The sequence below is a fragment of the Phyllobates terribilis genome, unplaced genomic scaffold (assembly GCF_046119375.1).
Source record: "Phyllobates terribilis strain yellow unplaced genomic scaffold, ASM4611937v1 Scaffold_17__1_contigs__length_24005725, whole genome shotgun sequence".
Classification (NCBI taxonomy): domain Eukaryota; kingdom Metazoa; phylum Chordata; class Amphibia; order Anura; family Dendrobatidae; genus Phyllobates; species Phyllobates terribilis.
Window position 1 is genome coordinate 14,244,972 of NW_027362777.1, and position 26,343 is coordinate 14,271,314.

General features: G+C 47.9%; 2 protein-coding genes across 2 annotated transcripts in view; one reads left to right on the forward strand and one right to left on the reverse strand.

The window, feature by feature from the left end:
• Positions 1–4,029, reverse strand: part of LOC141176100 (uncharacterized) — a 30,928-nt gene extending 26,899 nt beyond the window's left edge. The window contains exon 1 of the mRNA XM_073660092.1: positions 3,969–4,029. The gene's annotated coding sequence lies outside the window, so the exon portion shown is untranslated. The remainder of the gene's footprint in view (positions 1–3,968) is intronic.
• Positions 1–26,343, forward strand: part of LOC141176198 (gastrula zinc finger protein XlCGF66.1-like) — an 83,048-nt gene that overhangs the window by 40,367 nt on the left and 16,338 nt on the right. The gene's annotated exons all lie outside the window — the stretch shown is intronic.

The following is a 26,343-nucleotide window of genomic DNA, read 5'->3' on the forward strand; positions in this document are numbered from 1 at the left end:
CTCCTCCGTATATCTCTGAACTAATCTCCCGATATATTCCCTCACGTAACCTCCGGTCCTCCCACGACCTCCTTTTCTCCTCCACACTTATCCATTCCTCACGCAATCGCCTCCAAGATTTCTCCCGAATATCCCCCATCCTATGGAATTCTGTGCCTCAACACGTCCGATTATCCACCACATCCGGATCCTTCAGACGGAACCTGAAAACCAATCTCTTCAAGAAAGCTTACATCCTGCAATGACCCCGCTGCCTCCTCAACAACGCCGAAGCTACTACTACTGCAACCCCCCAACCTACTGTCTCCTCCCTATTCCCGTAGAATGTAAGCCCGCAAGGGCAGGGCCCTCTTCCCTCCGTACCAGTCTATCATTGTTACTTTGTTTACTGTAGTGATATTCTTATTTTGTATGTAACCCCCATGGAATCAATGGCGCTATATAAATTAATAATAATAATAATTTTTTGCTTACATTTTCTTCTATTTTCATCCTCTAAAACCTAGGCGAGTCTTATGGTCCGGTGCGTCTTATAGTCCAAAAAATACGGTATTTATGGTAATTTATAAGCCCTCCCTGTCTCCAAGACTATCAGGGCGGTAGCACATCCCTCTGGACCGCCCTTGTATCCTATTACTGGTACCTCCTTCTCTGCCTCTCTGATCTCGCTCCTGAGGACTGCAGTGATGAGGTGAGGGGGCGCCTCACCGGGAAAGTGTAAGTGAAGCAAGCTGCAGGCGTCCCCCTCACGTAGTCACTGTAGTCCTCAGGAGCGAGATCAGAGAGGCAGAGAAGGAGGTACCAGTAATGATACAAGGGCCAGAGGGATGTGCTACCGCTCTGATAGTCTTGGAAAAAACTGTAAAAATCACTGCACACGTAGAGAGGTATGGTATGCTTTAGGTGAAACTTTATTTAAAGGGTGATGCTTGAGGCGACTAGTGGACGTTTCGGCCAACACTTGGCCGAAACGTCCACTAGTCGCCGCAAGCATCACCCTTTAAATAAAGTTTCACCTAAAGCATACCATACCTCTCTACGTGTGCAGTGATTTTTACTGACGGAACCACTGGCTCCCTTCACTAGGACCGTGCCTTTCCACTTTGTTGAGTGCTAGCCTTCATCGTTTCCACTGATAGTCTTGGAGACAGGGAGGGCTGGACAGGCAGGGAGAGCTGACCAATCCAAGCAGGATTTGTATACAACAACCAGCCAATCGCCGGTAAGGTTCATCACTTTAAAATTACCATATTGAAATCAAATCTGATTTTTTTTTTTAATTTTTACCGTATTTGCGTTAGAAGAGGGGTAGTCTTATACGGCGAGTATATCCCAAATCCTTTATTTTAACTGGAAAAGTTGGGGTCATCTTATACACCCAGTCGTCTTATACTCCGGCAAATACGGTAGGTTTCCATATATTACATGACAAACACCCCCAAAAAATACAATTGGGGATGGAGGTAGTGTGCAGACATTATACAGTGTGTGGGTGGATGGTGGTACTAGGGGGAACAGTATACTGTGTGTGGGGGCCATGAAAGGGGCACTGTACTATGGGAGCAATACATGATTCCTTCACAAAAACACCCTAAATATAACATTTTCAAAACAACCCCACAATTTGTGAATCTTCAGGTAAATCGCTATCTAACCATTTGATTAGAGCTGATACTATTAAGCTAAAGTGTCTAAACAGACTTTCTTTCAAATCCATAAAGGGGCACTTTTCAGTGTTTGTCATTCCAGAACTGTGTGAGGATTATTAGAGGTGATAGTTTTCCCACCAATTAGAAGGGACACATGTGGATATTGGTGGTTTTTACTGGCTATATTTCTGGTGTGAATTACTCAGTAAAGTGCCCTTGTGTTAAGGGGTTGTCCACTACTTTATATGATCCCTCAATGTATTCCCCCAGGGAAGTGTTTCTCTAAATACTTTGTGGTGCCTTTTCTGCCTGTGAGCGGCGCTATCACTGGCCGCTCACAGGCATCACGTGACCTCCCGGTTCAGCCGGCTCTGACATCTGATGTCACGTCATGTTCCGGCTGCAGCAGGGGGTACTCACTTCTGTGTTCCACGGTGGATGCTGGGCTGTGGGCGGGGTTACCCTGCGCATCACACCCGGTATCCACCGCGCACTCTCCCTCTCCTCATTTACTGGGAAAGCACGCGGTGGATGCTGGGTGTGACGCACGGGGTAACCCCGCCCACAGCCCAGCATCCACTGCGGGGAGCGCGTCACTGATGTCACACCTCACATGACGTGACATCACGTCACGTCACGTGATGCCTCTGAGCGGCCAGCGATAGCGCCGCTCAGAGGCAGAAAAGGCACAGCAAGGTATTTGCAAAAACATTTCTGGGCCCCGGGGGGATAAGTTGGGGGGTTCATATAAAGTAGTGGACAATTTCTTTAAAGTGGACATTGGACAAACACCACGATCAATTACAATCAGACTGAAGGAACATGGCTCCTCTATTCGGCTCTATGAGTCTAGGATGAAATCCACTGCGGCCCCTGCAAGAAAAAGAATGAAGAAGAGCAGAAGTTTGTTGAGACCACCGTGGCCAGACATTTCTCGGAGATGGTGATAAAAGTTCTGATCTCCGATGGTCGGTGTTAGAAGAGATGACCGCAGCGGATTCACAATCACAACGCTGTAAACTTCTACAGAGACGTGTTCTGGATTTACTCCCTAGAATCACTTTCTCCCAAGGGGTTAAATGACGTCTGTAACGTCAACGTATTTCTATGAAGCTTCTTCTCTGAACTTTATTCCTCTGTTGTCTGTCGGGGAGTTGTTTTCTAAAAAAAAATATTTTTGTGTGTTTTTTTTCTTTTAGTTTACTGGGTTTGTAATGGGGGCGCTTCTCTAATACTAACTGTTACAATTGATAACAGCTGACAATACACAGCTGATGTAAACCCAAAAAATATTACCCCGGTTGCCAACATACCAGGGCAATTGGGAAGAGGCAGGCAAAGTGCCAAAATTTGTCGCATCTAATTGGATTTTCCAATTCTGGGGCTGCTGTGGACTGGTATTTTTAGGCTGGAAGGGGCCAATATCCATGGACCTTCCCAGCTGGATAATATCAGCCCAAAGCTGTTTTCTTTACCTTAGCTGGTCATCAAAAATAGGGGGGAACTCCACATCATTTTTTTAAATGTTAGACAGCCTCAACACATGCAGGGATTGCCTGTTTGTTAGGGAATCCTCACGTGTTGAAGCTGTTTAACAGCCGCAAATCATGCAGACACAGGGACTCGAACATAATATACGAGCGCTCCAATGATACTCAGTTGTGCTCGAGCGTGCTCGGTTAACCCCTTATCTAAAGACCATTCGCTGATCACTAGTTCTTGGCTCTTACCGAAAGACCCCCGCAATGCGATGCTCGGCCCACTGTCCTCAGAAAGTATAGTAGTTCAAGGAGAGTTGTTATAGGAGGGAGTGCTTAGATTAATGTCCACTCCCTCCCCCTAAATATTATAAAGTTGCACCCTTTAGTTCCTTATCGGAGCATGTTCCCTCATCACTACCGACAACAACAAGATGTGGCCGGCCAATCGCAGTAATGCCACTAGAAAACATGGCTACAGCACTACAGTGTATGGCAGGCAATGCCCGAATGTATACTGGCCGTATAACAGACACAAGACATGCGGGGGGCGGACTAGAACTCCCCCGATACTCGATCCAGTAATGGAGAGATAATCACCAGTATCTACATTACTGCGCTGGAGCTAGGAGAGGAATAATGGCGTTGTGTGAGGACTTCTCTGGGCTTCTGTCCTTCATCCTGCTGTCGTCTGAATGGATCTAATGTGGACGGGAACCAGCTAAGCCGCATTCTGTCCACAGCTGTTACCTCACTGTTCACACCACACAGAGACCCCAAAAGAGTCTCCGTGCTGAAGGGGTTAATGCCCCCTGCGCCCAGTAATGGGGTCTCCACATACCTCCACCTGCAGAGCGGCCACCACATATATGGCTGCTCTGTGCGCACAAGACCTGTGATGAGGTCACAGGAGGGGAGGAGTCAGGGGTCGCATGATCAGGGGCCTCAGTGGATGCAGGACTCTGCTGTGCTGGTTGTCATGGTGCTGGATGAGCTGAAGTTTATGTGTGGGGTCAGGAGGGGTTTACAGTGTGGATGTAGCAGAGCCGCGCGTGTACGAGGTGTACGGAGCAGAGCCGTGTGTGTACGAGGTGTACGGAGCGGAGCCGTGTGTGTACGAGGCGTACAGAGCGGAGCCGCGTGTGTACGAGGTGTACGGAGCGGAGCCGCGCGTGTACGAGGTGTACGGAGCAGAGCCGTGTGTACGAGGTGTACGAAGCGGAGCCGCATGTGTACGAGGTGAACGGAGCGGAGCCGCGCGTGTACGAGGTGTGCGGAGCAGAGCCGCGTGTGTACGAGGTGTACGGAGCAGAGCCGCGTGTACGAGGCGTACGGAGCAGAGCCGTGTGTGTACGAGGTGTACGGAGCAGAGCCGCGTGTGTACGTGGTGTACGGAGCGGAGCCGCATGTGTACGAGGTGTACGGAGCGGAGCCGCGCGTGTACGAGGTGTACGGAGCGGAGCCGCGTGTGTACAAGGCGTACGGAGCAGAGCCGCGCGTGTACGAGGCATACGGAGCGGAGCCACGTGTGTACGAGGCTTACGGAGCGGAGCCGCGTGTGTACGAGGTGTACGGAGCGTAGCCGCGCGTGTAAGAGGTGTACGGAGCGGAGCCGTGCGTGTACGAGGCGTACGGAGCGGAGCCGCGTGTGTACGAGGGGTACGGAGCGGAGCCGCGTGTGTACGAGGCGTACGGAGCGGAGCCGCGCGTGTACGAGGGGTACGGAGCGGAGCCGCGCGTGTACGAGGCGTACGGAGCGGAGCCGCGCGTGTACGAGGCGTACGGAGCGGAGCCGCGCGTGTACGAGGCGTACGGAGCGGAGCCACGCGTGTACGAGGCGTACGGAGCGGAGCCACGCGTGTACGGAGCGGTGTACACAGCGGAGCCATGTGTGTACAAGGTGTACGGAGCCGGGTATGTACGGCTGTATACTCCCAGGTTAGGACGGAGACACTGCGGCTCCTTATCAGACTGTAGAAGAACTGACACTGGACACTCGGTAAAACTGCGCTCGGACGTCTCCTGTTTCTCGCACAGATATTGATAACATAAGATGGAGTCAGACGAACCCTCCTACAAAACCTGATAAAGTCATTACTACAGGACTGGATGAGAAAGGGATTTATTCTACAAGAAATGCTGGGGCCACAAATGAGAGAATCCGGGCCCCGTGGCTGGATACTCCGGGCCCCCAGCGTGTTAGGAGCAGACGGGGTCTTTGTCCCTGGAGCTTCTCTGCTCGGTATAACGAGACTCTGATCTTGTTCTTATAAAGAGGGTTGGAGTAAAATAGAAGCTGCCTGAATATGAGGACCTTGTCTGATGTCTATGTCCTTGTGTACAAAGCTATGGAGATAGTGCTATTCTCTGTATAATAGATGTGATGTCGCTGGAGCCCTAATATTTCTGTACAGGGGTCTCTGTAGTACAGTGTCCATTTTAGGATATGATCAGATATCAAAATCAAACATCAGAATGATGTTTGAGGCTAAATACCCTGTCTGACAAGTGATTCTGAAAAGTGATTTTGACAAATGACTTTTACAACTGTAATAATAATGAAACTCATTGGGACTTATGCACAGACTGCAAGCAAGCCAAATTCAAATGATGTTTGATTTTGATGTGTGAGTCTGATGTGTGACTTTCTTCAAACTTCAGAATGAGAATCACAATGACTTTTAGTCACCCTGAGTATTTTCATGGTGAATCTCATAAGACAAGAAAAGCTGCCAGCTCCTATCACTTGCCTGGATAGCTCAATGGTAAGGCATCAGCCTCTGAAACTACAGTGTCATTGTTCAAATCCCACTAGGAATATTATTATTTTTAAACTATGTCTGTTTAGCACACAAACTACAGAAATTATGCAAATGTACAGTCACTTGGAAATAGATATGTAGTAAATTAGTGCCTCCCAATTTAGTTTGGCTATGTAATTTACCATGCAAATAGACAACATGTCTGAAACTCTTAGCACGTCAGGATGACAATCAAAATGTCAGATATTAAAAGTAAAACATCCCTGTAGTTTGTGTGCTAAACAGGCATAATTTAAAAAAAATAATAATAATATTTCTATTGGGATTTGATCTGTGACACTGTAGCATCAGAGGCTGATGCCTTACCATTGAGCTATCCAGGCAAGTGATAGCAACTGGAAGCTTTTTTGTCTTATGAGATCAACCATGAAAATACTCCGGGTGACTAAAAGTCATTGTGATTCTGATGTTTGAAGAAAGTCACACATCAGACTCACACATCAAAATCAAACATCATTTGAATTTGAATATACCACAAAAAGAACCAGACTTTGATATAAATCATGCTAACGCCCTTATTAAGCATTTTATTTAAAAAAACAGAGTGATTACACATGCCGCAATTTTTGTGAAAAAGTATAAATCCATTTATTTTACATATATGCTGACAAACAATTAAAAACAGTTATTTAACAGACAGTGAACCGTAGTAAATGATGAACTGATCAATTGGGGTGGTTTGCAGGTTTACAAGTGTATATCCTGAGTGGCATTAACATCAATCAAATCACATTGCAGTAAACAGTTTAACACCAGTCTTTTTTAGTAATCAGAAGGGCTTTATCTTCCCCTCTCCACGGGAGGTAGCAAACAGCAGGCAGAGAAAAAAAACAGTCACAGTTTAACAGCACATTATATACATATCTCAGTCTATGCCTCGAGTGCAATCATGAATGCAGGCTGCAAACTATCAGTGCTCATGTACCCAGTACACAGTTACCCTGTGCTGAAATCTCAAACCCCAGCTAGTGTCACCTCACTGAATCAAGCAAGAATATCTCATTTTGCGGTGTTGAATCATGTATTACATGCTATTACCGGTCAGAAAGGCTGTTAGGACCCACTTACCACGTGACCCCTGGCCCCAATGCACATTTCGCACTAGCTTCCTCAAGGGGGCGTGGCTATTTGAATTTGGCTTGCTTGCAGTCTGTGCATAAGTCCCAATGAGTTTCAATCAGGTTTGCACTTAAAATAATATAACTCTTAGGTCCTACTTCAACTGAGTTATTAGTTCAGTGGTTAGTGCACTGGTGTCTGGATACAGAATTTGGGGTTCAAGTCCCAACAGTGACTTTTTATTATTATTATTACAGTTGTAAAAGTCACTTAAAATCACTTGTCAGAATCACTTGTCAGACAGGGTATTTAGCCTCAAACTGACATCATTCTGATATCTGATCATGTCATAAAATGGACACTGTACATGTGTGTGATGTCGCTCCTCTCCTCCCTTTCTGGGTGTTTGTAACAGGATAAGGGAGGATGAAATTTAGGATCACAGTGTGGAGCCATTTTGTTGGTGACTGCCAGTGATACTGACAAGTATAGTGTCACCGAGGACGGCCGGCCGCGCCAATTCTGTTAGTGCTGCTCTCTGTATCATAAGCTGCGGTTAGATACTGTCGTTGTAGTCCTTCCAAGAATTTGGATTGAGATAATTATCTCCAAATCTGCCATTTTTGGTTCAAATTAAATAAATAAATACGATGCATCAGATAAATAAAATAGCACACAGCCAGTGTCTGAGTGTACAATTATTGTCTGCCTTCAGAACCCAAGCAACAAGTATTTTATTACACCCCCAGAAGAAAGGGGTGGCTAACATTGCCTAAGAAAGAAAGTATTTTAATTGGAAATAACAGTCCTTGAAAGCAGCTCTGTCCAATTTACTATACTTTTAAAAACAAAGGAAAGCTTAACACGAAGACAGCTCTATATTTCATACAATGCCGTGTTATCACTTTTATGAGTAACACTTATAAGACTAATATTAAAATATAAAATTATCAAATATATATATACGGTATTTTTCAGACCATAAGACACACTTTTTTCCCCCAATATTTGGGAGGAAAATTGGGGGTGCGTCTTATGGTCCGAACGTTACCTACGGTGGTGGTGAAGTGGGATTGCAGGGCCCTCCAGGATCGCGGTGGTTGTAGCAGCGGCAGCAGAGGTGAGGCAGAGCGGCTGGGGCCGGGACCTGTGCCCGGCCGGTACAGGGGCTGGGGCCAGTGTCGGGCTGTGAGCGTCATTGGGTGGCGAGGCAGTGCGGCCTGCGCAGGTTTCCGGTGTGCGCAGTCATCTTTCTAGAGCTGTGATCTACAGGAAAATGGCCGCCCGAGCCGGCGCATGCGCAGACCGTAGCTCTGGTGGCCATTTTCCTGTAGATCACAGCTCTAGGAAGATGGCCGCGCACACCGGAAACCTGTGCAGTCCGCACTGATTCGCCGCTCACTGCCCGGCACCTGCCGCAGCCCGGTACAGGCACCAGCCCGAGGTCCCGGCCTCAGCACGGTACAGGCCCCAGTCCAAGGCCCCGGGCTCAGTCCGCTACAGGCCCCAGCCCGAGGCCCCGGCCTCAGCCCCAGCCACAGGCCTCAGCCCCAGCAATCGGCCAGGCTGAGGGCCTCAGCCAGGCACAGGCTCCACAGCATCTGACCTCTTCTGCTGCAGCCGCCGACTTCCTGAGGGACCCTGCCTCCTGTGACCCTCGCTTCACTGCCCCCCAGGTAAGATACCATACCTATTTAGACTATAAGATGGACCCCCATCTTATAAAAAATATTTTTTTCTATTTTCCACCCCAAAATATAAGGGTGCATCTTATAGTCCAAAAAAATACGGTAGGTAGATTTAATTGTCTAAAATAATAATCAAATCAAAGTATAAATATTTACCATAACAATACGGAGTGTTACACACAGTGGGATTATTCACAGCACATGATACACTACACATATCTAGATATAGGGCTCAGTGTAGTGTATCACATGATGGGATTAGATACACCAGTCCGGGGCGTATTGCACACAATGATGGGATTAGATACACCGGTCCGGGGCTTATTGCACACAATGACGGGATTAAATACACCGGTCTGGGGAATATCGCACATTTTGTTGGTGACCGCCAGCGATACTGACAAGTACAGTGTCACTGAGGACAGCCGGCAGAGCTGATCCTGATAGATGGTGCTGCTCGCTGTATCATAAACTGGGGTTAGATATGTGGACTGTATCACATGCGCGATTAGATACGCTTAGAGTAACACATGCTGCTATTAGATACAGGACTAAGTGTAGTCCTGTATGGGATTAGATATTGAGCTCAGCAGAGTGTATCATACAGGATGGGATTAGATACAGTTTCTAATGTATGGAGCAGGGTCAAACCTTACACCACTGCTCCCATAGAAGTGAACGGAGCGGGGTCACACATTACATCACTACTCCCATAGAAGTGGACAGAGAGGGGTCACTATTGAGGGGTTTGTACTTTTCTAGGGGTACAACAACAGTTTCATGTACCATACCATCCACAGTCTGCTGGTATTGTGGAAAGGATGAATAGGACAATAAAATCCAGAATTGCCAAAATGTTATTGGACAAAGGTCATACTTGGGTGGATGCAGTACCTTTTGTACTGTTGAGTGTTTGAGGAACAACTTCCTCCACATCTCAGTTTACTCCTTTTGAACTAATGTCAGGAAGGAAAATGCCATTGATTTTCCCACATGAACCATTTTTGTCCACACCTCAAAAAGATGCTGTTGCAAGGTTCAAATGGTTGCAATTGTTGCAGGAAAACTTGAAAACCATTCTTCCACATCCTGCATCAAGAATGCAGAGGATGGAGCCACCATATGAATCCAAATTCAAAAAAGGGGCTCTAGTCATGATAACAACTTTCAGGAAGAATGGACCTTGGGAAAGTAACTGGGAAGGTCCATTTGAAATAATCGACACCATGGGATGAGTTATGATCCTAGTGCAACCAGCATCCAACATGGTTAAAACTACCCGCAGACAACAAAAATTGTGGGAACATGTTGATCAATGCAAATTGTATATTGCAAAATAATGATACTGCATTTCTTTTAGGAAGAAATGGATTCCAATAAGAGCTGGAATATGGAATACCATGTCCTTTATGGAAGGGATTCAACACCAATCCTTCAAGAAAAGAAAAAGTGTCCCAGGAAAAGCTATTATCTGATGGGAACCACATTTCTGCTACTTTGTACTGTTTCAATTGTAATCTACGCAGAAGACATTTTATATCATGGAACAAATACTAGTGAAGTGGATGGACATATCAAAGGAACTTTACATTCACGGAAACCAAGAGGATCAAGTCTACAAAATCTAATAGATGAAGACATACCGGACAATTCAGTAGATATTACTGGAAACATTTGCATGGGTTATGGTGTAAAATGCGGTATTGAGCTACACTTCATACACGTCACTTAATATTACATGCTACCATAGGACCTAAGTCTAAATTTACACAGTTGCAAGGAGATTATATACATAATAAGACAGGCACATGGGAATGCAATCCTACAGATGTGTTATACTGGAATATAGAGATAAGAGGTGAAGAGAAAGCTGTGTGGCCGGGTGATATTACTAATGATATGATCACAAAAGGGACAGTTAGAACATCCGAAACAGAGATTGTGTTAAAGACACAACTTTTGGGGAAAATTTTGGATCCTTCATTACTTTCTATTACAGAAGGAGATGAAGATTGGGTAAAAACATGGAATTTCCAGATAACCAGAGAATCAGTACAAGTATCTGTAGTTTTTACAGTAACAAGTACTATCGCTCCAGAAGTAAGGGTTGCACCACAAGCAATACATCGTCATGAAAATATGGCTCCTCTTTTATTGAAATGCAACACAAGGTTAGAGTTACCTCCCGAGTCTTTGTTAAAATGGACCAGAAACAAATTATTTTTGGGAAGTTTTTCAAATGGTCCAACAAATGTTATACACAGAGGTCAATATGGGAATGTGAGATGGTTGGATAAGAATTTAGTTTTTTCTCTAGATAATCCATCTCCTAAGGATTCTGGACTTTACCAGTGTTGCGTTTTAACTAAAAATAATTATAAACAATGTAAAGATGTAAATGTTTGGTCAGCAGTAGATAATGTATGTACACAGACAAGGTTTCAACCATCTACTCCTTTCCAAATCAATCGATTCCAATCTAAACCTCTATTAAGGGATGGAGTGTTGATGACTATGGTCTGGACTTTTAACATGTCTAGTTGGAAAATCTCATCCAGATATCCCCAGTGTCAATCACATCTCATTAACATGGAAATGGGAATAGAACAATGGTTTGGGAAAAGAATTTTAACACAGGTTAGAAGAGGTGGATATTAGAAGGTATTTTGGGGGGGATTAGGAACAGTGGGAAGTTTAATTAACACTATGAACATTCATACACTTAAATCAGATTTGGAAAATATTGGGTATATTGGAGGTAAAGGGGTAAAAATTCAGAAAAGTTTGCATCAACTCCTTGAGAAGATGATTTTGAACACGGCTGCTGTGTTGGGATCTTCAGTGTCACATCTACAAGATGCTACTTTAGCTCTAATAGAAAGTGAGCAGGAATCCCAAGTGGCCACAGCATGTCTAGAAATTCAGATTGAATATTCCACCAATCTGAAAATGATTGCACAAGCATTGCAAAGTGGAATTACCCTTTTAGGAATAATGAGAAATTTGCCTACAGAATATAATTTTGCGTTAAATCACACAGATTTGTGGGTAAATAAGTGGTTAGGATGTGAACAGAACATTTATGTAGGAACATCACTAATCCCAATATCAGGAAGAGAAGAAACCATGGTTCCTATTACTGTTCTGGGAATTCCTGTTAGTAATACACAATTGCTGTATTATCCATTACAGGACACAGATTTTGCATTTGATGGTACAAACACGGAACAATTCGACATTTCTTCATGCTTACATTTCGTTTCTAAGGTAATGTGTCTACCTGGACAGGATAAAGTCATTTATAACTCGTGTTTCCATAATCATACCTCATGTCATGCCAGAGTTGAGAATGTGCACACGATTCATGACTTGGTGACTCCAATAAGCTCGAACAAAATTTGTTTCCAGGTTATGTCCGAAAAAGAAGTTGTTTCTGCATTCTTCTCATCTTGTGTACATGCTGAAAATCTGGCAATAGGTTTATATTATATCGAGGGAAATGTGAAAACTATCTCCAAGAAGGAAGGAAGTATTAATATTACATCAATAGGGACAAGAAATCTGAAAATCTTTCCGATACAGTTCAATTTGTCACAAATAAATAATTTCCCTTGGGATATGTGGACAAATGAGATAAAGAAAGACAAAGGTTTGTTAACAAAACAACTAAAAGAAGCTGAGATTGTATTCAGACATGAACAAGGTCATTTAAGAGATATTGAACATGAGTGGACAAGTATGTCAGGCTCATCTTGGTGGAAAAATCTAGGAAGATCAGTAACAAGTTGGTCACAGTCTTCAGCAAAAATGGCAGCAGGTAATGTATTAACAAATCCAATCATAATCATATTTATTTTGGTCTTGCTGTGCATTTTTTTATCAGATTTTTATTATGTGTAAAATTAAGAAAATATACAAAAAAGATAAAGACAGAAATTAAAACGATGATACTTTAAGAGAAATGTTAAAATAAAAAAATATAACTTTTTGATTTTAATTTTTATTTTTAATTTAGAAGATTTTTGGGAACTCAGATGACATTCAATACAGGTGTTGATACAAGGTTTTCAGAATAAAGAATGAATGTGATACAAATGATGAGAGAATGAGTTTAGGATTGATTATGATATTTTTTAAATCATAATCGGGGGGACTGTAAAATATTAATTTCTTATGATAGAAAAATATACATAAGCTTTAACATGCTTAGGCTCTAACCATGCTTAGATTCAAATATAGAGAAAGACTGGAGTTATTCTGGGACCTTGGTAGAAACCTGTTAATTTTGTCAAACCTATAGGACTCTTGTCAATATGGGTTATTTGGGGATAACTAATGATCCTTAAAGGTCACTAGCCATATGTTTAAAATATACCAACAAGAGGTGATGTGCACGTAGCCAAAATGCATATGTCACAAGTTACTAGTTTTGTTCTAATATGATAGAAGCTACTAATATATCAGCAAGTCACCATATTGGGTTATGAAACTGTAAAAATATTCTCCAATGTATGTCTATGAGGCAAGATGGTATATAAGGAGAGCCGGACATGAATGGGGGAGATCACTCATTCCTCGAGTATCTCCAACACGGATCATGCTTCTATACTGGATACGTAAGAACCTATAATTGTTTCCTTTCTCTCTTCTAACCTGATACTTCTTTTTGTGTGCTATGAAATATATTTCTTCATTTTTGTAATCACTTTTGAATGAACATTAAATAAGCTTTTGTTTTATCCACACAATTCAAGATTGTTTTCCTCTCTATTCTCACAGTACCCTTACCTAAAGTAAGGAAGTGTTAGTTTTTCTAACACCAACCAACAACCTTTTCACACTGCTCTGGCTTCAAGAGTGGTATTACACAGCCCCCTAGAAATTGGGACAGGAAGGTAGTTTGACATGATGTGGGTGCCTGTTGTGCTCCCTCAGCAGGAGCAGTTTCATGTTGCCCACGGCTTTGGCGTGCATGTCCACTTCCCCCTCCCTTGCTACGCGCCTTGCCCATTTTAAATAGAGTTTAATATTTGTCACGTTGCCAAAAATGTCTGTATTATTATCGCAGTAATATAGGATCACGTCTGATGACCACGGTTTTATGCGGTGACCTGGGAGTCAGAGATGCTTCCAGGGGTCTTCCCCATGCTGTTTCCATGTCTTTTCAGCACTGTATGCATGTGTCTGATCATGTCTCACACACTACATAGCCTGATAAGGTTGTAAAATGTCATTTACCGGTGAATGTATTTTTCACACTTGAAAGTAATGCAAAAACGCATCAAAAACGCTTTGTGTGAACATAGCCCAAGGGTTCCTTAACATATTTCCCAGGAAAATCCATTTTGGTTTCGTTTTTGTTTGTTTTATTGTGAGTCTGTAAAAGTGGTGTAATACCTCTGACAACATTGTTGACAGCAGTGACCTGGGAGTCAGAAATGCTTCTAGGGGTCTTCCCCATGCTGTTCCCATTGACTTGGGCAATTTTTAGGCCCCCTGCAGGCGCTGGAAAAATGCTTGAGTTTCCCATAGACTTACATTGGGCTTGTTGCTCGGGTCCAGCACCAAAGCATTCCAATTTGCTCGACTCAAGCACCCGAGCATTTTAGTGCTCGCTCATCACTACTGTTTCATTTTAACTCCAGATTAGTGGCCTGCAGAGCTGAAATCATGAAGATTCACTGTCCAAATATTTCTGGACCTACCTGTATTCATATATGTACACTATATGGACAATTATTGCATATCTTGCCCCCACCCCACAAAACAAATCCCAAAATGTTCTCCTGCCCCTTTTCCTAACTCCCAATCCCAAAATAGACAAGGACATTCGGAGTTGCCAATCCTCCCTCTTTTGTAGACTAGTGGAGATAAAGCATCTTCAGCCTCGGCTCTTTACTTCCTACAGACAACATGGTGGGAAAATGAACCACTTTTTATAATCAGTTATTTTTTATCACATTTTTTTAAAGGTAAATTACAATAAAATGCCCCTAATCCCTTTTTCTCCGTCTCCCAATCCATAATGCTGGGGTAAGATTATCTCTACAGAGACCCCTGTACAGGAATATTAGGGCTCCAGTGACATCACATCTATTATACAGAAGAATAGCGCTATCTCCATAGCTCTGTACACAAGGACATAGAGATCAGACAAGGTCCTCATATTCAGGCAGCTTCTATTTTACTCAAACCCTCTTTATAAGAACAAGATAAGAGTCTCATTATACCGAGTAGAGAAGCTCCAGGGACAAATAATAATAATAATTTTTATTTATATAGCGCCAACATATTCTGCAGCACTTTACAATTAAGCGGGGACATGTACAGGCAATAAATTCAATACAAGGTGAGACAGTTTAACAGTTACATCAGCAAGCTTACATTCTACAAGGAAATGGGGGGACACAATAGGTAGAAAGTGCTTGTTATTTCAGGTCTGGCAATTATAATAGGTCGGGATTATCATATAAGGCTGTATGATCCGGTCATCAGCTTGTATGTTCAAGTGCAATACTCAAATACCGAGTGCTGTTATCGTGTGCATGGAGGGTGTAGAGACAGATGAACAGTGGGGGGCAGATTCTGAATAGTATTTAGGAGGGAACAGGGGAAAGTTAGTTTACTGAGTATTTGAGGTGGTAGGCTTGTTTAAAGAGATGGGTTTTTAAAGCGCGCTTGAAGACATCGGGGCTAGGCATCAATCGGATCGTCTGGGGTAGAGCATTCCAGAGAACTGGCGCAGCACGAGAGAAGTCTTGGAGACGGAGGTGCGAGGTTCGGATTATGGGGGATGTTAGTCTTAGGTCATTTGTGGAACGAAGGGAACGTGTAGGATGATAGACTGAGATGAAAGAGGAGATATAAGGTGGTGCAGAACTGTGGAGAGCTTTGTGGGTGAGAGCAATGAGTTTATATCCGAAATACGACCCTGGCTGTCGCATTCAGGACAGATTGGAGAGGGGAAATTTTGGTAAGAGGGATACCGATCAGGAGAGAGTTGCAGTAGTCCAGACGAGAGTGAACAAGAGCGACAGTAAGAGTTTTAACAGTTTCAAAAGTGAGAAAAGATCGGATTCTGGAGATGTTTTTAAGATGCAGGTGACAAGAGCGAGTGAGTGATCAGATATAGGGAGTAAAGGAAAGGTTAGTGTCGAATATGACCCCAAGGCAGCAGGCGTGCTGCTTGAGAGTTATGGTTGAACCCTCCAAGGTAATTTCGATGTTAGGTAGAGTTAGGTTAGTAGAGGGGGGAAACACAAGACCCCGTCTGCTCCTAACACGCTGGGGGCCAGGAGTATCCAGCCACAGGGCCCGGATTCTCTCATTTGTGGCCCCAGCGTTTCTTGTAGAATAAATCCCTTTCTCATCCAGTCCTGTAGTAATGACTTTGTTATCAGGTTTTGTAGGAGGGTTCGTCTGACTCCATCTTATGTTATCAATATCTGTGCGAGAAGCAAGAGCGCAGTTTTACCGAGTGTCCAGTGTCAGTTCTTCTACAGTCTGATAAAGAGCAGCGGTGTCTCAGCCTGAACCTGGCAGTATACAGCTGTATACAGTGTACATACAGGGCTCTGTACACACACGGCTCTGTACACACACGGCTCCGCTCCATACGCCTCATACACACACAGCTCAGCTCCGTACACCTCGTACACGCGCGGCTCCTCTCCACACGCCTCTCGTACACACACGATTCCGCTCCGCACGCCTCGTACACACAAGGCTCCGCTCCGCACACCTCGTACACACACGGCTCGGGTCCGTACACCTTGTACACGCATGACTCCGCTCCGTACGCCTCGTACACATGGCTCCACCTTGTACACACGGCTCCGCTCCATACGCCTCGTACACACACGGCTCCGCTACACACGCCTCGTACACACGGCTCCGCTCCGCACACCTCGTACACACGGCTCCGCACACCTCGTACACACGGCTCCGCTCCGCACGCCTCGTACACACGGCTCCGCTCCGCACGCCTCGTACACACACGGCTCTGCTCCATACACCTCGTACACACGCGGCTCTGCTCCGTACACCTCGTACACACGCGGCTCTGCTCCGTACACCTCGTACACACGCGGCTCTGCTTCGTACACCTCGTACACACGCGGCTCTGCTCCGTACACCACGTACACACGCGGCTCCGCTCCGTACGCCTCGTACACACGTCTCCGCTCCGCACACCTCGTACACACGTCTCCGCTCCGCACGCCTCGTACACACATGGCTCTGCTCCGTACACCTCGTACACACGCGGCTCCGCTCCGTACACCTCGTACACACGCGGCTCCGCTCCGTACGCCTCGTACACACGCGGCTCCGCTCCGTACGCCTCGTACACACGCGGCTCCACTCTGTACACCTCGTACACACGCGGCTCTGCTCCGTACGCCTCGTACACACGCGGCTCCGCTCCGTACGCCTCGTACACACACGGCTCTGCTCCGTACACCTCGTACACACACGGCTCTGCTCCGTACACCTCGTACACACGCGGCTCTGCTCCGTACACCTCGTACACACGCGGCTCTGCTACATCCACACTGTAAACCCCTCCTGACCCCACACATAAACTTCAGCTCATCCAGCACCATGACAACCAGCACAGCAGAGTCCTGCATCCACTGAGGCCCCTGATCATGTGACCCCTGACTCCTCCCCTCCTGTGACCTCATCACTGCTCCTGTGCGCACAGAGCAGCCATATATGTAGTGGCGGCTCTGCAGGTGGAGGTATGTGGAGACCCCCATTACTGGGCCCAGGGGGCATTAACCCCTTCAGCACGGAGACTCTTTTGGGGTCTTGTGTTGCCCCTTTATAAGAATCATAAGGTTTTTGTTCTGTTCCCTGTAATAGATACATTCGACCCAACTATGGAGACAGGAAGGAGGAAACGTATTGTTCTCATAGTACAGGACCCCTTTACTGGCCCCACAGTGTAATGCCCCCATTATGCCCCTTATGCAGGATGTATGATGCCCCCACACAGTGTAATGCCACCATTATGCCCCTTATGCAGGATGTATGATGCCCCCACACAGTGTGATGCCCCCATTATGCCCCTTATACGGTATGTATGATGCCCCCACACAGTGTAATGCCCCCATTATGCCCCTTATACAGTATGTATGATGCCCCCACACAGTGTAATGCCCCCATTATGCCCCTTATACGGTATGTATGATGCCCCCACACAGTGTAATGCCCCCATTATGCCCCTTATACAGTATGTATGATGCCCCCACACAGTGTAATGCCCCCATTATGCCCCTTATTATTATTATTATTATTATTATAGCACCATTCATTCCATGGCACTTTACATGTGAAAGGGGTATACAAAGCACAAGCAATTACAATAATCTTGAACAAAACGTGACAGCGACTGGTACAGGAGGAGAGAGGACCCTGCCCGTGAGGTCTCACAGTCTACAAGCGATGGGTGAGGATACAGTAGGTGAGGGTAGTGCTGGTCGTGCAGCGGTATTTGTGGAGTGGTGGTTACTGCAGGTGGTAGGCTTGTCGGAAGAGGTGGGTCTTCAGGCTCTTTTTGAAGGTTTCCATGGTCGACGAGAGTCTGATGTGTTGGGGTAGAGAGTTCCAGAATAGGGGGGGAAGCACGGGAGAAATCTTGTATACGGTTGTGGGAGGAGGAGATAAGAGGGGAGTAGAGAAGGAGATCTTGTGAGGATCGGAGGTTGCGTGCGGGTATGTACCGGGAAACTAGGTCAGAGATATATGGAGGAGACAGGTTGTGAATGGCTTTGTATGTCATGGTTAGGGTTTTGAACTGGAGTCTCTGGGCAATGGGGAGCCAGTGAAGAGATTGACAGAGAGAAGAGGCCGGGGAATAGCGGGGGGACAGGTGGATTAGTCGGGCAGCAGAGTTTAGGATGGATTGGAGGGGTGCGAGAGTGTTGGAAGGGAGGCCACAGAGCAGGAGGTTGCATTAGTCAAGGCCGAAGATGATGAGGGCGTGCACTAGTGTTTTTGCAGATTCATGGTTGAGGCATGTGCGGATCCGGGAGATATTTTTGAGTTGGAGTCGGCAGGAAGTGGAAAAGGCTTGGATATGTTGTTCCTATGAAGGAGAGTTCAGAGTCCAGGGTTACCCCAAGGCAGAGTTGATGGACTGGGGAGAGTGGGCAGCCATTGACTATGATGGATAGGTCAGTTGGGGGGTTTGAATGAGATGGCGGAAAGATGATGAATTCTGTTTTGTCCATGTTAAGTTTTAGAAATCTAGCAGAGAAGAAGGATGAAATAGCAGACAGACATTGTGGGATTTTGGTTAGTAAGGAGGTGATATCGGGTCCAGAGAGGTAGATCTGTGTGTTGTCAGCATAGAGGTGATAATAAAAGCCATGAGACTCTATGAGCTGTCCCAGGCCGAAGGTGTAGATGGAGAAGAGCAGGAGTCTTAGAACTGAACCTTGGGGGACACCGACAGATAGGGGGCGAGATGAGGAGGTGGTCTGTGAGTGAGAGTCACTGAATGTCCTGTCTGTTAGGTATGAGGAGATCCAGGATAGGGCCAAGTCTGTGATGCCGAGAGATGAGAGATGTAATGCACACGCCCAGGCTGAGCGGCGTGTGCGTGTGATTGTAGTGATTCCACTGGACCGTGCCGGAGAGTGAATGCCTGGAGGGGCGTAACTAGGTATTCACCCGATCCGACCAGGGTCGCACGACGGCATACGACGCCAGTGCACCAAGGAGGAACCGAGCAGAGGGACCAGGTGCTACTTCAGGACAAGCCCCGGACACGGCTGTTGACCCACACAGGGGAATACAGGAACAGACTGGTAGGCTGGCACACAGACTGGTGGGTATAGGCTGGCTCAACTGGGATGCAGGCAGGCGGGTATGCAGGCAGGGGGGTACAGGCAAGCACAGCTAGAGTGCAGACAGGGAGGCACTAGCAGGTAGGAACACAGGCGGAATAGGACCCAGTACACACTGGGACTCAGGAACAATACAGGCAGAGGGGTACAGGCAAGCACAGCTAGAGTGCAGACAGGGAGGCACTAGCAGGTAGGGACACTGGCAGGATAGGACCCAGTACACATTAGGACTCAGGAACAGAACCACAGATGTGGCGGACAAACACAGCAGAGTGAGGCCGCCCAGAGAGGTGAGCGAGACTGCCAGAGCAGTAAGCAAGAGTAAAGCAGGACGAGGCCGCCTGGAGCGGTGAGCAAGAGTGGAGCAAGACTGCCGGAGCAGTGAGCAAAAGGGTCAGAGCGGAGCAAGGCTGCCGGAGCAGTGAGCAAAAGGGTCAGAGCGGAGCAAGGCTGCCGGAGCAGCGAGCAAAGGAGCCAGAGCAGGCTAGAACCGCCAGAGCGGTGAGCAAAGGAGTCAGAGCAGGCTAGAACCGCTGGAGCGGTGAGCATAGGAGTCAGAGCAGGCTAGAACTGCCGGAGCGGTGAGCAAAGGAGTCAGAGCAGGGGGGACAGGGCTCTGTTCACACGGAACAGACAGGAAGAGAAAGGCAGAGCCAGATACCCACAGGGTACTTGCAGTGAAGTAGCGAGTGGACCACAAACTCACAAACAGGAGTACAGAGACAACAAGCAGGAGTTAGGTACGAGTTCAGACTCTGCAGAAAAAGGAAGGGAACGGACATAGAGGCAAAACAGGTAAAGGATAGGAGAGAGTTCAGACTGGAACTGAGTGTACGGAGGAGACCGACACTGCAGCGGGATACAGGAGCGGGTCTGGGAATACTGCCCCCAGAGAGGCGGGACAAACAGGCAAGGAGCGTGTTCAGACAGGACAGACAAGATACAGGAGCAGGTCTAGGTAATCGGCCCCTAGAAGGCGGGAGGAACAGGCTAGGAGCGTGTTCAGACAGGACAGACAAGATACAGGAGCGGGTCTAGGTAATCGGCCCCTAGAAGGCGGGAGGAACAGGCTAGGAGCGTGTTCAGACAGGCCTGGAAATACAGCCTCCAGGATAGGCAGACAAGAGAACACAGAACGGGACCTGGCACCTTCAGAGTGCAAGCACACACTGAATGAAACACTATGCTCAGGCAGGGATTGATTGGAGCAGCTGAGCTATATACCAGGTGACAGACAGCAATAGGCTGAGGACGCACAAGGGGTGTGACCCACAGCAGGTACAAAAAGCAGGAAGTGATCGGGCGCCGCCCTTAAGCAGCAGAAACAGACACAAACAGACAGCATGGAGGGAAGCCAGAGAGACATTCTGGACTGGAGATCAAGTGCGCGCTCTTGCACAGTGGGAGATGGACCGCCATGCAAGGACGCCGCCAGGTATGTTACAGTACCCCCCCCCTTACGCCCCCTCTTCTTCAGGCCTGCCAGAATCTTCCGCAGGGAATTCGAGGACCAGTCGTTCACTTCAAGGAGATCACTTCCACTGTCCACAGGAAAAACTGATCCCATCTGGTTAGCTAGGATGCTACCTCCTATCCAGCCATCCTCAGCAACAGACGAAATGGGTGGAGTACCAGGAACAGCACACAAGGAAGTCTCTCTCCACATATTTTCAGGTGGCACCCCAGAGGGTACAGGAGACAACTGGAAGTCCTTCACCGGGTTGGAGGGGGACAGAGACTTGGGGGTAATCTCTGCTTCGAGGTACATCTTGTCAAGCTCACAGGAAGAAATAGACGGGTTATCAGGTACATAATGAGGAAAAGTCACTGTCTCTTTGTTATCTGGTGGTACCCCGGAGGATTCAGGAAATAACTGGAGGTCCTCCGCTGGGTCAGAAGAGTGCAGAGGCTCAGAGAAAACATCTGCTTCAGAGTACACTGGGTCGGACTCACTGGACGAAGCAGGCGAGGTATCGGGTACCGAGTATAGGAAAGTCTCTGTCCATTCACCACCAGGTGGCACCCCGAAGGGTTCTGGAGACAACTGAAGGTCCTCCGCCTGGTCAGAGGGGTGTAGAGACTCATGGGTAACCTCTGCTTCAGAGTACACTAGGTCGGACTCACTGGACGAAGCAAGCGAGGTATCAGATCCAGGATATAGGAGAGTCTCTGTCCATTCACCACCAGGTGGCACCCCGAAGGGTTCTGGAGACAACTGGAGGTCCTCCGCCTGGTCGGAGGGGTGTAGAGACTCGGGAGTAACCTCTGCTTCGGAGTACACTAGGTTGGACTCAGTGGACGAAGCGAGCGAGGTATCAGGTACAGAGTATAGGAGAGTCTCTGTCCTTTCGCTACCAGGTAGCACCCCGAAGGGTTCTGGAGACAACTGGAGGTCCTCCGCCTGGTCGGAGTGGTGTAGAGACTCGGGAGTAACCTCTGCTTCGGAGTACACTAGGTTGGACTCACTGGACGAAGCGAGCGAGGTATCAGGTGCAGAGTATAGGAGAGTCTCTGTCCTTTCGCTACCAGGCAGCACCCCGAAGGGTTCTGGAGACAACTGGAGGTCCTCCACCTGGTTGGAGGGGTGTAGAGACTCGGTGGTAACTACCACTTTGGGGTACCCATTGTCAGGCTCACAGGACGAAGCGGACAAAGTATCGAGTACCGGGTGTAGAGAAGTCTCTCTCCATTTGTCAGCGAGTGGTATCCCGGAGGATTCAGGAGGCAACAGGGGATCCTCCGCCAGGTAGTAGAGGTGCACAGACTCTGAGGTAACCACAGCTTTGGAGCATCCTTGGACATGCACACCGGTTAAAGTGGGTGAAGCATCTGATGCCGGGTGCAGGAAGTTCTCCTGTGTGGAGTCTGGATGGGCAGAAGTCTCTTCGGGCAGGAGAACTGGTGCACTACCCACGCACATTACCCGTTGGGGCTTCTCCGGGATACAGGGAGATGAAGCTTCAGTAGGGACTTCAAGGTTGGGGTCAGGAGGTCTCAGGGAGGACAGACCCTGGCGTGACGGCTTGCCTCTACGTCTAGCACGTCTGGACTGCCTCTTGAGGTTGGGAGAAATATTCCGGAAAGCGTAGTCACCCTGTGAGGATTCTGGGTGGGCAGTAGTCTCATTGGGCTGGAGGACTATTGCGCTACCCACACACATTACCCATCGGGGCTGCTCCGGGATATTGGGAAGTGAAGCTTCAGCAGGAGCCTCCGGGTTAGGATCATTGAAGACCATTAGAAAGGCCACCAGGAAGGCCATTAGGTCCAGGAGGATCGGATCCTGTGTTTCAAATAGGGGGTTGATCCATTCCAAGGCATCACCCGCTAGGTAAGACATAATGAATGCCACCTTAACCCGATCGGTGGGAAAACATAGAGGGTAGAACTTGAAGTGTAGCATGCATTGCTCCACAAATGCACGACTTTGTCTTGGATCCCCATAGTAACGTGGCGGATCCGCAGGAACGAGAGCAGATAGATCCATCTGGACAGGTGCGTAATTCGCCTGGAACTCAGCTAAGAAAAAAAAAATTATTTATTTATTTTAATGCATGTATTCGCTGGAAAACTTCTCAGAGAGCGAAGGCCGTGGGGCTCAACGGGAACCATGGCCTGAGCATGCTGTAATGCACACGCCCGGGCTGAGCGGCGTGTGCGTGTGATTGTAGTGATTCCACTGGACCGTGCCGGAGAGTGAATGCCTGGAGGGGCGTAACTAGGTATTCACCCGATCCGACCAGGGTCGCACGATGGCATACGACGCCAGTGCACCAAGGAGGAACCGAGCAGAGGGACCAGGTGCTACTCCAGGACAGACCCCGGACACGGCTGTTGACCCACACAGGGGAATACAGGAACAGACTGGTAGGCTGGCACACAGACTGGTGGGTATAGGCTGGCTCGACTGGGATGCAGGCAGGCGGGTATGCAGGCAGGGGGGTACAGGCAAGCACAGCTAGAGTGCAGACAGGGAGGCACTAGCAGGTAGGAACACAGGCGGGATAGGACCCAGTACACACTGGGACTCAGGAACAATACAGGCAGAGGGGTACAGGCAAGCACAGCTAGAGTGCAGACAGGGAGGCACTAGCAGGTAGGGACACTGGCGGGATAGGACCCAGTACACATTGGGACTCAGGAACAGAACCACAGATGTGGCGGACAAACACAGCAGAGGGAGGCCGCCCAGAGAGGTGAGCGAGACTGCCGGAGCAGTGAGCAAGAGTAAAGCAGGACGAGGCCGCCTGGAGCGGTGAGCAAGAGTGGAGCAAGACTGCCGGAGCAGTGAGCAAAAGGGTCAGAGCGGAGCAAGGCTGCCGGAGCAGCGAGCAAAGGAGCCAGAGCAGGCTAGAACCGCCGGAGCGGTGAGCAAAGGAGTCAGAGCAGGCTAGAACCGCCGGAGCGGTGAGCAAAGGAGTCAGAGCAGGGGGGACAGGGCTCTGTTCACACGGAACAGACAGGAAGAGAAAGGCAGAGCCAGATACCCACAGGGTACTTGCAGTGAAGTAGCGAGTGGACCACAAATTCACAAACGGGAGTACAGAGACAACAAGCAGGAGTTAGGTACGAGTTCAGACTCTGCAGAAAAAGGAAGGGAACGGACATAGAGGCAAAACAGGTAAAGGATAGGAGAGAGTTCAGACTGGAACTGAGTGTACGGAGGAGACCGACACTGCAGCGGGATATAGGAGCGGGTCTGGGAATACTGCCCCCAGAGAGGCGGGACGAACAGGCAAGGAGCGTGTTCAGACAGGACAGACAAGATACAGGAGCGGGTCTAGGTAATCGGCCCCTAGAAGGCGGGAGGAACAGGCTAGGAGCGTGTTCAGACAGGCCTGGAAATACAGCCTCCAGGATAGGCAGACAAGAGAACACAGAACGGGACCTGGCACCTTCAGAGTGCAAGCACACACTGAATGAAACACTATGCTCAGGCAGGGATTGATTGGAGCAGCTGAGCTATATACCAGGTGACAGACAGCAATAGGCTGAGGACGCACAAGGGGTGTGACCCACAGCAGGTACAAAAAGCAGGAAGTGATCGGGCGCCGCCCTTAAGCAGCAGAAACAGACACAAACAGACAGAATGGAGGGAAGCCAGAGAGACATTCTGGACTGGAGATCAAGTGCGCGCTCTTGCACAGTGGGAGATGGACCACCATGCAAGGACGCCGCCAGGTATGTTACAAGAGAGTTTGTAGTAAGAGGGAATGGTCCACTGTGTCGAAGGCAGATGACAGGTCTAGGAGGAGGAGGACAGAGTAGTGTCGCTTAGATTTGGCGGTTAGTAGGTTGTTGGTGACTTTGGTCAGTGCAGTTTCAGTAGAATGGTGCGGTCGGAAACCAGATTGTAGGCGGCCGAAGAGGGAGCAGGAGGAGAGGTGGGAGGACAGCTCAGAATGGACATGTTGTTCCAGTAGTTTTGAGGCATAGGGGAGAGGTGATATGGGGCAATAGCTAGACAGAGAGGATGGGTCAAGGGAGGGCTACTTGAGGATTGGTGTGATTGAGGCATGTTTGAAGCATGAGGGGAAGACACCAGTTGTTAGTGACAGGTTGAAGAGGTGGGCTAGGGCTGGGATGAAGATAGTGGTAAGGTTTGGGATGAGGTGGGACGGGATTGGGTTAAGTTTACAGGTGGTGAGGTGTGATTTAGAGAGTAAAGAGGAAAGTTGATCTTCGGTAATGGTGGAGAATGTGGTTTTGGAGGAGGAGGGTTGAGTAGGTGTGGGAAGGGGCTCTGGGGGCTTTAGGCAAAAGCTTTGTCTGATGGTGTCAATCTTCTGTTTGAAGAATGAGGCAAAGTCTTCGGCTGAAATAAGAGGAGAGGGAGGAGGCACTGGGGGACGGAGGAGAGAATTGAAGGTGTTGAATAGTTGTTTGGGGTTTTGAGACAGGGAGGATATGAGAGATGAGAAGTATGTTTGTTTTGCTGCAGTGAGTGTGGACTTGAAGGTAGTGAGGGACTGTTTGAATGCGATGAAGTGCTCATTGGAGTGGGACCTTTTCCATCTACGCTCAGCAACCCTGGAGGCCCGTCGCAGTCCTTTAGTTAGGCTGGTGTGCCAGGGTTGTCTGTTGATTGTGCGAGCTTTGGTATGTGTGAGGGAGACTACTGAATAGAGAGCTGCAGCTGTTGTGGTGTTGTATAAAGTGGCATCAACATCTGCATCATGTAAGGACCTAATGTCTGTGAGAGGGAGGAGGGATTCAGAGAGTGAATGTAGGTCAAAGTGTTTAAAATTTCTGCGAGGGTATGCAAGTTTGTGGAGTGGGGATTGTTGCCCTGGAGAGGAGAGGCTAGAGAATGTAAGTAGGTTGTGGTCAGAGAGAGGGAGAAGTGAGTTAGAGAGGTTAGATAGGGAACAGAGGCGGGTGAAGATGAGGTCCAGTGTGTGTCCGTCTTTGTGGGTGGGTGTGGAAGACCACTGAGTAAGACCGAAGGAGGAAGTGAGGGATAGAAGCTTAGAGGCAGCTGAGAGGGAAGTGTCAATGGGGATGTTGAAGTCGCCCATGAGGATAGTGGGGATGTCAACGGAGAGGAAATGAAGTAGCCAAGTGGTGAAGTGGTCAAAGAAAGTGGTGGCTGATCCTGGGGGGCGGTAGATGACAGCCAGTTGGAGGGGGAGTAGATGCGCACGCAGTGCACTTCAAAAGAGGGGAGAGTAATTGAGGGTGGCAGTGGGATATGGGTGAAGGAGCAGTTATCTGAGAGGAGGAAACCTATTCCTCCACCGTGCTTGCCGGTGGGGCGGGGGGTATGGGAGAGGTGGAATCCGCCGTACGAAAGT